The sequence below is a fragment of the Eubalaena glacialis genome, chromosome 14 (assembly GCF_028564815.1).
Source record: "Eubalaena glacialis isolate mEubGla1 chromosome 14, mEubGla1.1.hap2.+ XY, whole genome shotgun sequence".
NCBI classification, from domain to species: Eukaryota; Metazoa; Chordata; class Mammalia; order Artiodactyla; family Balaenidae; genus Eubalaena; species Eubalaena glacialis.
The window spans coordinates 49,707,359-49,720,591 of NC_083729.1; positions in this window are offsets into that span (position 1 = coordinate 49,707,359).

The window sequence follows — 13,233 nt, forward strand, 5'->3', positions numbered from 1 at the left end:
TTTTGTGAATGAACTAAATTTTCTTTGACAGTGCTGACTCAAGAGATAATGTTTAACTATGATAAATCCAAAAAGTAGGATATAAATTATATTATTTAGACAGCCTTAATATTAAAAATATTTGATAATTATTATGGCACTGACACATAATGATCAGACCAGAAGTCTATATATTCAGAATGGAGGTGTCTCAGTCAACCTCTGGGAGACACTGGGACACACTGGCTATATATCAACTCTGTTTTTAAAACAGAATTAGGGAGGTAACAACTACAAGAAATAAAGATAAGAGCAGGCCAAAAGGTAGTCAGGGCTGAGGTAAGAAACTATTACTTTTTATTAAAAGCCTTTCTGTGTTATTTTAATTTTTACTATATGCATGTATTACTTTGAAGAGAAATAATATTAATATATAAAAGGGATTTTTCATCCTATTAGTTGTTAGGACTATTTAAATATTGTGGTATCATTCTCCTTAAAGTCTATAAGCAATTGATGTCCAGTAGAAATAAATTTAATAAAATATTTCTTTGGTAAACATTTCCTTGGTTTAGTAGCAGACCTTTTAATGTGTCCTCATATATATTCTCAAGGATATATAATAGAATTACTTCAAGTTTTAATTTAGGAGATAATTCATAATTTTATTTCTTTCTCATGATGACGGGGAAGCAATGGAAAGTATCCTAAAGCATATAGCTTATATCTAGGGCACATTCCTTTAAAAGTTATCAATGCTTTTAAATAGTAGGAGATTCTCCTTACCAAAATTAAAGATGATGTTGGGGATTTTATTTTACTTTCATGAATAGGCCCCAAAGACCCATAACGTATATCTATATGGCACAGTTAACTATCCTTTCTGTTCTTTAGATCACCACAGAGAACAGGAGGCCTACAATAATTACTAGAAGATATATTTCGAGGACATTGCTTTACTTTAATTTATGAGTAGTACAATTAGTCACAGATATTGTTGGCTACAAGAAATAAGTCCACGAAAAATAGTCTCCCAAATAACATAGAGCCTGTGCTAAGAATTATTTGCATGTTGGACTAATTCATTCTGAATGTATATGAAGTCAGTAGAGGAAATTATGTTAGCAAAAGTTATCAAAACATAAAACTTACTTGTGACTTTCATATATGTTTCAAAACCTAGAATTTTGTAAACTTTTGTGTACATTTATAGATATGAAAAATTGTTTATATTATTGGATAGTTGTTACTTTACAGAGTGTAGAGGTATGGGAAGTAGCAAGTCAGGGTACCAGAATGCTTGGGTTCATTTGGAGGAGGACTTGACACAGAACAGATATGAAGTTACAGTCCGTTTAAACCAACACCCCCATCTTGAGTCAACTTCCTCACTGTGTTATATAACAGTTTCTTTGTGTAGTATTTTGGCTCTCCAGGGTCAAATAAAACAGCATTTCAGGCCACATGGCATTCTTCTTTTGTATGTTTCACCATTCAAGTTGTAGTTCCTTCTTTACTTATGTTTATTATTTAATTTTTATAGGTTGGATGCAATATAAATATAATATTTATACATAGTTTAGTAATACATATCAAAAAAGAGTGGAATTTCTACATGTAGGCACATAATACAACTATTAGAAATGGAAACGAAGTCTTATTATAGTGAGCAATATTGAATTATTCAAATCGAATAGCTTTCTCTCTGTATACGTAAGTCTACAACAGCCTAATCAACAACAAAGATAGAAAGTTAATAATTCAAAGCTTTGGTTATCTTTAATCAAATAGATGGACTTTTGAGGCTATAGGAATCATGTGTACATAAATAAATAAAGTATATAAATATATAAAAAGTCTGAAAGAATATTACTAGAGTCCTGTATGTTATTTAAAGTACTGATTAAGTCTTGTGTCATATGTTAAAACCATGAGTTTTAGCAAACATCTGTAGGAAGATACGAAAATTAGTCTTAGAGTTAGTATACGTTCATCAGCTAAAGCAACAAGGTTACATATGTTGTATGTACTAAAGTGTTTGTTTTTGTCCTGTAGTATAAAGTATTTGAAGCAGAGTTCTTAAGGGTCTTAGGACATAATAAATGAACGTGTATTAAAAACTGTTTTAAAGCACATTATTTCTACCTAAGAAAGCAAATTTAATGCACTAGCTTCTTCCTCATTCATTCAATTATTTATTCATCATTCATCTCATAAATATTTATTGAGCTCCCTGCTCTTACACTACTGTAGGAAAGGCAGAGGCATAAAGCATACAGCCATAATACTGTGTGATAAGTGCACTGGGTTATATACCAAGTTAGGCCACTCATGAGAACAAATAAGTTAATTACAAAAAGTCCCTCAAAAATGTTACTTCCAAAGTAACTGGGTTTAAAAATAAAAAGTTACCTACATTAGGCTTCATTATACTATAAAAGAACTGGCAAGTGGAAAACTCTAGAATTATTATATTTACATTAAGGAAAATTAGGCAAGATGCCTATCTTCTTAACTTTATATTCATTTAATGGACACCCATTCTTCATCTTTTCTCTTCAGTTATAGGAATACATAAAAGGCATTATAACAGGTTCATTTTAATAAGAGAGAGGACAATCATACAGAAAATGACTAAATTATTCTCAGTTTAGGGTTTCACTGTTTATTTATTTATTTATTTATTTTTGCCTCAGGCTTTGGGGACATTAAGGCCATGTTATAAATCCTGGTCACTGCTTTTTCTAAAGAGCAAAAATGAGAGTTTATTAGCATCTCAGTGGTTGCCTCAATAATGACAAAACAGTTGCTCATTACTGCTCATTAGTTTCATATTAGATTCATTTGCAATAGCAATACATCTTCTATTCATACTCGATTGCAAAACACCCAATATGATTTGACACCTGCTGTACAATAGAATTCATTAGATAGTAATAATACAAATAGAAACTCAGGAGCTGGACTTCTATTTGCCTCTCTGATGACTCAGTACAGGAAAAGGCCTCTGAAATCATCTAGGCTAGAAAAAGGTAAATATACACAGCAGATAATCAAGGTTTTCAAATACTGAATTCTCTGGTTTTCTGTCTACAACAGTATTCTATACACACAATGTAATATTTTAATGAGTGGCATAATTTCCAAAATAATAAAGCACTTCCTACTACACAGATGAAATGTTAATCTAAATAACCATATTGAATAAAAAACAAGTCTGAGGTCTTTTTTTAACCTCAAGATAGACTAAATTTGTTTTCATACATTTCATATTTTTCATACATTTATGCCTTAATCCATGGGGAGGACTCAGATTTCAAAATGTACCTAATCATTTCTTCTGATATTCAATTATGTTTGTTTACTTGAACTCCTTGTGGCTATTGCTACATGTCACTGCATATAATAAAAGAAGAGACTTTCAAATGTTATTCTTTTGTTTAGATTCATGTCACCTAAATCACCTAAATGCAACACACAAATTCAAAATGAAATGACTGCTCCTGCTTACCAGAAATGTTTTAGAGAAATCTAAAGTGCTTTGCTTCAGGTAAGAAAGTCAATTGTTAACTTCTGTTATATTTCCATAGAAAATAAAGAAAAAGCTACATTAACCAATTCCTAAAATATATGAGTCACGAGAGACCTTATTCTGTTCCATTTCACAACCAGTTTTTAGGTATTCACAATATCCCAAGGGTTATGAGGCCATGATATTCATACTTTTTGCAACTAGTATTTAACAACCCTTTGCCATTTCCATCAGATTATAAACTCCAAAGAATCTCAATAGTGATTGAATTCCTACCACGTGGCGTAAGCATAGGACATGGTGGGAACCCAATAATATTTGTTGAATGAATTAATAAATGAATACTGTGAGAAATATAACAGAGGACAACAGTATCTGCCCCTTAGTTGCCTATAATTCTGGTGGAAAAGTGAGTCTTAAGAGATAATTTTAAAGTAAAATAAATCAGTAATTTATAATGTGTGAGAATGGGTAGTGGAGACCACACCTACTTTGAGAAAACAGAAAAATGAGAAATCAACATAAGTTGATATTGCAGGGGAATTTTTTTGTTAGTTGGTTATATCTTCTTCCAAGCTCTGAAGGAGGAGCTGAATTTGGATAGGTGGAAGCTGGGAAGCAAATATTTTAGGGCAGGGAAAAGAACTGGCCTAAGTTTAGAGGTAGAAATGAGCATATGAAATATTGATGATGTCTTCAATAGCTATTTTACAATATATTTAAAGTTTGTAAGTAAGATATTTTCACATATACACTACCTATTTTCAGACATCAGAATACAGTGGTCCCCCTTATTCAAGGTTTTGCTTTCCATAATTTTAGTTACCTGTTGCCAACCATGGTCTGAAAATACTAAATGGAAAATTTCAAAATAAACAAGTCATAAGTCTTAAATTGCATGCCATTCTGAGTAGCGTGATGAAATCTCACACTGTCCCACTCCATCCAGCCCAGGCTGTGAATCATACCTTTGTCCAGCCCAGCATATTCCACCAGTTAGTCACTTAGTAGCTGCCTGGATTATCAGATCGACTGTCAAAGTATTGCAGTGTTTGTGTTCAAGTCACCCGTATTTTACTAAATAATGTCCACAAAGTGCAAGAGTAGTGATACTGGCAATTCGGATATGCCAAAGAGAAGCCATAAAGTGTTTCCTTTAAGTGAAAAGGTGAAGGTTCTTGACTTAATAAGGAAAGAAGAAATTGTATGCTGAAATTGCTAAGAACTACAGTTAAAAACAAATCTAGGGAGGGTGGGAGGGAGACGCAAGAGGGAGGGGACATGAGGATAAATGTATACGTATAGCTGATTCACTTTATTATACAGCAGAAACTAACACAACAATGTAAAGCAATTATACTCCAATAAAGATGTTAAAAAAAACCAAACACAAAAAAATGAATCTTCTGTCCATGAAATTGTAAGAAGGAAAAAGAAATTTGTGTTAGCTTTGCTATAGCATCTCAAAATGCAAAAGTTATAGCCACAGTGTATGATAAATGTCAAAGGCATTGAATTTGTAAAAGAAGATATTTTGAGAGAGACCACATTCACATAACTTTTATTACAGTATATTGTCATAATTGTTCTATTTTATTGTTAGTTATTGTGTTAATCTCTTACTGTGCCTAATTTATAAATTAAACTTTATCATAGGTATGTATGTATAGAAAAAATATAGTATATATTGGGTTCAGTACTATCTGTGGTTTCAGGCATCCACAGGGGGTCTTGGAACGTACCCCCTGTGGATAAGGGGTTCTACTGTAATGTTGTTTCAGTTGTTGAAACATGATTTACTTTGTACCCTGAAATAAGTCTAGTAGAATCACAAAATAGGTGGTTTTCAAGCAGACCTGTAGGAAGAAAGCCAAGTCTAAGATGATGCAAGTAAACTCATGCCACTTAAATACAACCGCATTAGAGATTAAGTAAATTAGAATACAGAAAATGAGTTAATAATCATGGTATTAGTATGTACAATACAATTTAGGTAAATGAACTCAAATTCCAACAAGTATAGTCTCCAAGAATAATAGTTCTTATAACATTTTTACAATTTTACATAACAAATATACATAAAATGAGTTTTACAATAATCAAAGCCTTGAGTAAATGTTACTTCCTGTAAGAGACAATATAATTGTTTTATAATAAAAAGCAGTAGATCACAGAAAAGCTCAGTAAAAAACAAAAACTACCCAGAAATTCAACTTTATGATGACAAAATACAGACTGTGTATAAATACTAGTTATAAAACCTGACTGTCTAATACTATTTATATCTTGGGTCTTAATAATAACTGATTAGAAACTATATTTCAACATTTTTTCTTATCTGGCCTTTATACCACCTGTCTAATTCTTTTTATTTTAAAAAAATACATACATATCTTTCAATATACTCTATTATTCTTTATAATGTTAGTTAATGCCTAATATAGGGTTTTGAGATTTAGCAAATAAAAATATAGGATGCCCACTTGAATTTGAATATCAGATAAACAACAAATAATTTTTAACATAACTACAATTTGGTGTAAGTACAACAACAATTTTATAGTGTAATTATGTCCCAAATATTGCATGGGACATTCTTTTGCTAAAAATTATTTGTTGTTGGTCTGAAATTCAAATTTAGCTGAATGGCCTGTATTTTACCTAGTGATGCTAGTCTAAAGCAGTGCATCACAGAGACTTCCCTGGTGGTCCAGTGGTTAAGACTCTGCACTCCCAATGCTGGGGGGTGGGGGGGAGGGATGGGTTCAATCCTTGGTCAGGGAACTAAGATCCTACATGCTGCATGGCACAGCCAGAAAAACCAAAACAAACAAAAAAACCCCAGTGCATCACATTATCAAAATCGATTGTTTCAGCAACCTTTTTTTCTTCTCATCAAATGTTGTCTTGTGGTCTATGATTTCAGCTATAATTCTAATCTAGGCTAAATCAATGCAAGTGGGATTTATACATTTCTATTTGCTCAAAGTTATGTTACATAATAAATTGTTCACTTTAACTTGTTAGATCATATTACTAAGGCCTTCTTGTAGATTAGATTTTTAGAGCTACCTTTATCTTTGCCCTATATAGACCAGATATAAAACATTCCTAATTCTATACTGCCATCTTTTACACATATGAAAAGACATTTTCTCTCCATATTACTTTAAAGATTAAAAGCTTTTTAGTCAGAAGTGTATGTTTAATAGTCATAGAATCAAGTCTCTCTTTTCTTCCTGTTCATTTTCAATCTCTCTTTCTTTCTCTTTGTCTCTCTCTCTCTCTTTTTCTTTCACACACACACACACACACACACACACACACACACACACACATCTCCTGACCCACCACATACCTATGGGATTATAATAAACTTGAAATTATTTCAACTGTGATAGTGTTTGAAACCATAGAAGTATTAAGTTTCTCTGTATATTATCTGAAGATGTGATATGATTTTTATAAATTGTATGATTTAAAATGTTTTTTATTACTCAGTGGATCAATGGAAAAATGAGTTAATCTATTTCTTTTAAGATTTGCAAATGAACCCTTTACCAAGGACTTTTTTATTTGAATGGCAATTGACTTGCAATTATAAAGATTTTAGCCTGTTAAACAAATCTGAAATAGTGAGTGACATTTGAAATAAGGAAGTTTGAACATGAGCTTCACAAACAACCAGAGAAATATATCCTTGGATAGCCATGTGTCATTTGTTTTGGATTTTATTAATAAAAAGACATTTTATTCCTTTACTATTCCTCAGTAATGGTTGATTTTCTTTACTTTTGTGTTCTATCACAAAAATCTAATATTCAAAGCAAAGAATAGAATTTTTTATAACTTTTTTATATATGTGGTTGTATTGGGTTAAATTTTAATAGGCTCCATAAATAAAGCTTCTCTTAGCTAAACATTTATCTGGGTTTTTTCACTGAATCAGACAAATAAGACAAACATTTTGCTTTGTGAAATATCAAAAATTCTGAAGTTGATCAGGGATTGTTGAGACATACACTAGTTTTTCCAGTCCAGGGGAAGACTGTTTTAAAACTGAATTAAGTAATAGCCTATCAAATTCTCATCAGTCACAGTGAATGTAGAGACTTAAAGACTAGTTAGCTAGCCACTATTCTAATTCCAGAGACCAGTTAGTTGACCATGTAGTCTAATTTCGCAGTTGAAAGGCAAAGAAATGCAAAAATATTCAGGCATTAACATTCATGCAATGAAGAAAAGATTTGCAATTTTACTGATCATCTAGAAAATATTCATCAAGAATTGTCTAATATATTGTTTTCTGTTTGATATATCTTTATAATTAGGCAGGACAGTCTGTAGGGATTTAGATGCAAAAACTATTTTGCCAGGGAACCAGGCTTACATAGGGATTAATTTAATAACTGAACAAATATCTAAGAAGATAAAGGTATTAACATATTAAAAAATTATCAAAATGGATTGCTTTTCTTTAAAAATATGGATTTCTTTTCTTACAAAAGTAATATAAGCTCATGGTAGAAAATTTGAAAAATATAGAAAGGGCACAGATTAAAATTAAAATAATTTCTTCAACGCTTTTTAGAGAGCTTTCACTTTTTGATACATTTGTTTCTAATTTTCTAAATATTAATTTTTTTTACAAAATTGGGATCATATTGGATGTTGTTTTTCATAATAAGGTAAATGTAAAAAGTCAATAAGTGAAGTAAAGAGAAATTTAGACCTAACTGAATAAAAGTTAAGATGCAAAACAAATCTGGTGAAATGATATAAAAATCTATTAAGAAGAAAAAAAATAAGACACATAAAAGAGGAATTAAAAAACATGGAAGAACAACTGAAAATGTCAGTAACAACATTCAAAAAGATAAGAGGTAAACATTCTTCCAGAGTTGTTGAAAATGTCAAAACTCAGATTGAGAATGCCAATCAATCTTAAACAGAATTAAAATTCTTAGTCACAACTATATATATCATAGGTAAACAAAAGAACAGCATATATAAAGAGAAGATTTCAAAATTATCTAGTGATGGTACTTTAAAACTTGATTAGAGAGTTCAATTTCCAATAATTGAGAACTTGGAAATTTTGACCAGTCTTCCTCTGAGAACAACTAGGAAAGTTGAACGAAAAGAAAATTTCTTTCAAATCTTTAGAAGATAACAGGCATTGAAAATTTATGCTAGAAAACTAAAAAGAAACTCAGAGGGTGGAGCCAGGCATTTGGGGCTGCTTTCCCCTTAAAAGCTTATGCTGATTCTGGAAAGACTGATCCACCTGAGAAACTGAGCAGAGATTTCGTTGGACTTGTGAAGACATAGAGAAAAATTGGTATGTGTAGTCTGCAAAAATATGGAAGTTGGGGGATCTAGGGCATGGAAACTTTATTGGGCCACAAAAAAGGAGTAAGGGTGAATCAGACAGACCTTTCTTTGTGGAGACTGAAGCTCAGTCTTGAATAAACCTAATATTTGATTGATTTAAGGTAATCCAGGATTATTGCTTGTTTCTACTAGCTTCCTACCAGAAGTAAATATAAATCATCTGTGGAAGATGGCAACATCATCCTATATCTCAAGTTATCTTAATATCTGTCACTCAATCAATAAAAAGCATATATATATGAAGAAACAAGATAAAGTGACTTAAACCAAAAGAAACAATAGGTAGTAAAACTAGACCTACAAGGAATCAGGATAATATAACTTTCAAAATAGAAAAATAGTCATGGTTAATATGCCCAAGGAAATAAAATAGCCCAAGAATACTGGGAGAGAAGTAATAGCAATAGTAGAGAATCAACTGTAAATTCTAACACTAAAAAGAAGATACTTACAGTGATATTGAGAATGGAATGCATAGCAGGAAAAGCAGGTTAGACACAGCTAAAGAGAGGATTTGAGAATTGAATTCAAGTCAGAAGAAAATACTAAGAATTAAGCACAGAGAGACAAATGATGGAAATTATTGAAAAGTACAGAGGACACACAGGAAATACAACGAAAAAGATCTAATTTAGATGTAACTGGGGTTCCAGAGAGACAGAAGAAAACAAACAGGGTAGAAGTCATATGTGAAAAGAGATTGGTTGAGATTTTTTAAAAAAAATGATGTACCATTAAACCAAACATTCTACAAGTACCATGAACCCCAAACAGGAGGAATACAAAAAAGAAAAAACACTGTGGGACAGCAAATTAAAACTGCTCAAAAAAAAGACAAAATTTAAAAAGCATCCGGAGAATATATATTTCAAAAATATCTATCCAAACTAAAGAGGAAGTAAAGATATTTTTAAACAAACAAAAACTTAGAAAATTCATCATTAGCAGATCCTCACTAAAGAAATATGGGTGATCTTCAAGCAGAAAAAAATAATCCTGAAAGGAGGCTTAGCTGTGTAGGAAGGATTGAAGAACAATAAAACTGTAATTACATGAGCAAATGTGAACACACACTGTATAAAACAAAAATAATAACAGATTATGAGATTTAAAAATATATATGAAATTAAATACATGACAATAGTAACAAATAATTCATGAAGGGATAAATGGTGATAAAATATTTTAAGATCTTTGCTATGTATGAAAAGTGGTTGGACTTTAACAGAACAAAGACGTGTGTTATAACCTCTAACAAAATCTAAAGAAGTAGTAAAAGGATATGTAACTACTAAGAGTAATAGAAAGAAAATGAAATAATAAAAAATTCTCAATCATTAAAATAGAAAGCAAGAAAGACATAGAAGGCAAGAGAAAGAGTACATATGGACCAAATAGAAAGCAAATAATAAGAAAATAGATACAAATACAATAATTACATTAAATGCCAATGAACTAAATGATCCAAAAAAGACAAAGGCTGTTAGACTCAATTTGAAAAAACCTATAAATTGATTATAAGAGGCATCTAAAATATAAGGATACATAAAACTTAAAGGTAAACAGATGAAAAAGGTATCCATGGTTCACAATGGAGGCTGAGAAGTCCCATTATCTGCCAAAAGTTGGTAGTGTAGTTCTGAGAACCGGAGGGCTAATGGTGTAATCCCAGTCAAGGGCAGGAGAGGACACTGGTCCCAGCTTAGACAGTCAGGCAGAGCTAGTGAATTCCCCTTCTTCCACATTTTTGTTCTATTCAGGCCCTGAGTAGAACACACGGGGAAGGACAATCTGCTTTACTTGGTCCACTCATTCAAATGCTACTCATATCCAGAAAAACCCTCACAGACACACTCAGAAATAATGTCTATTCTGGGTAATCTGTGTCCCAGTCAAGTTGACACAAAAATTTAACCATCATAGGGAATACTCTTGGGAACACCACCAGTGAAGGAAGTCTGGTAGTGCAGAGAAGTGGACTTGTACTATAGTCACAGCAAAGCTTCTAGGACTAGTATGGTCCATGGAAGTTGTCCACATTGAGGAAAAGGGACAGGCCTTTGTGTTCCCACACAAACTGGTTATGTGATGTGGGCTGTCCCAAGAAGGGAGTAAGATCTTAGGTGAGATAGCATCCTTTGACTGAAGAATTCCTGGAGAAGGCCTCAGTTGTATCCATCATCAACCAAAAGTCCCAGCAACTGGTGAATCCAGTCCCTCTGTCCTGAAGGAAAGATACAGACAGTGTACCACAGCATCCATTACACCCAGTTCCCAGATTTTCCTTTGGTAAATCTGACCTCTGAGAATTTTATCTTTGAAGTTTATATAAAATTGACTGCATATGATCTCTAGCTCCCAGGATGGACTGTAAACCTGTCAACAGAATCCCAACAAACCTCCTTGCCACCATATTTAGTTCTAGGATGGGCACATCACCAAATAGAATTACCTGACCAAGATAATTTCTTGGAGGTGACCAAAGTCACCACAGATGGTTCAATCAGAGCAAAGACCAAAACTGTCTTTCAGTCAATCTCTTACTCTCAACATAAGCAAAGAAATATGTAGCCCTCTGAGCTTCTGGCAGCCACTGTTTCTGACTAGGGAAACTAGGCATAGAACGGCAGGAACTAAGGTACACAAGCTTTAATTAGTTAGCAGTAGGAGAGCTGGGGTCAGGATAAAGCTGACACCTCAGAAAGAAGTAGAGTTGTGGAAACAAATCAGGGTCTGAGGCGCCATTAGACTTCTGGATAAAAACAATATGGAAGACTCTCACTGTGAAGACTGTTTCTGCACTTACATGAGCTAAATATTTCTCATACTATTTAAGCCAGTTTGAACTGTTCTTTGGTCACTTGCAAAGTAAAGGGTTACTGAGACACCTGAACTGGAGACACCTATTTGTGTTCATTGCTAAAGTTTCTATTAATGTGTAACTACTTCTTTCTGTTAAAATACATTTTTTCAGCTTGTTCTTATAAACTTCTATAGAATCAAATATTTCATTGTTTTCATTTGTATTGTCCTCTATACTAGTGCCTATCTACACTTCTATATTGTACCCTATCAGTAAAAAAAAAAAAAAATTGAGCTAACAGCTTACTAAGTAGGTTGAACTGTCAAAGTAGACTCTGGCTAGTAATAGATATTTTCCAAGATATAACCAAACTTTACTAATGATTCAAAGGATACAGGCAAGAACTGTAGCATTTCTTTCTAGAAAAGGCCAAATCCTTTAGCTACAGTTTTCAAAAATATCCCTTTCTCTGGCATTAGGATAATTTGGGTGAAGATAACAAATTCTGAACAATGGATATGGAAACTTCTTTCTCAAAGAAGCCATTTCAGTTTTGTGGTTCTTCAGTTTTATACTCAGTTGCACACATAAAACATATCTATGTTACCATATTCCATTCTCCAGCAAGCCAAATTACAGGTTGATTACAGTAAACAATCTGCACAGATCACATATAACATTTTTCAGGTAGGCATTCTCTGGTATCTTTCCCCTAATAAATATCATGAGCAGATTTTACAAGGAGTTCTGGCCAAAGTAGTCAGAGTAGGTAAGGAGTGTCACAGTTGACTTGTTTTACACCACAAAAAAATCTCTATTTATTTATTAAAATTATACATATGTACTATATCATAAGTATGCAAAAGCAAAAAATTAGAAGGTACAAGATAAAGATGTAATAAACATTTTTAAATAGCTTTTTTATGTATTAAGAGCAAAACCCTTTATGCCTACTCTAAAGTATTATTTATAAAATTTACAATAATGAGAATTATTTTTAGTGCAGCAATATCATTGCATATGCCTCATTGATTTGGAAATTTTTAAAAAATTTATTTTATTAATGTATAGTTGATTTGTTAATTTCTGCTTTACAGCAAAGTGATTCAGTTATACATATATACATTCTTTTTCATATTCTTTTCCATTATGGTTTATCACAGGATATTGAATATTGTTCCCTGGGCTATACAGTAGGACCTAATTTATCCATTCTATGTATAATAGTTTGCATCTGCTAACCCTAACTTCCCACTCCATCCCTCCCCAACCCCTTCTCCCCCTTAGCAACCACAAGTCTGTTCTGATTTGGTAATCTTTGATTTAATACCTTCTGATACAGTGTCTCTAAGATCTAAGTTTTAGATACTTGCTGTTAGTGGCTAATATAACTGAAATGAATTACATTCAAAGATATGTGATCCAAGTGGAATAAGTGCTGAATTAGCAGTGTTTAATAAACTATAATATTTACCTTCACACCCACGTCAAATAACAGGTTTTTTGGAGTTAAAATTTGGTTTTG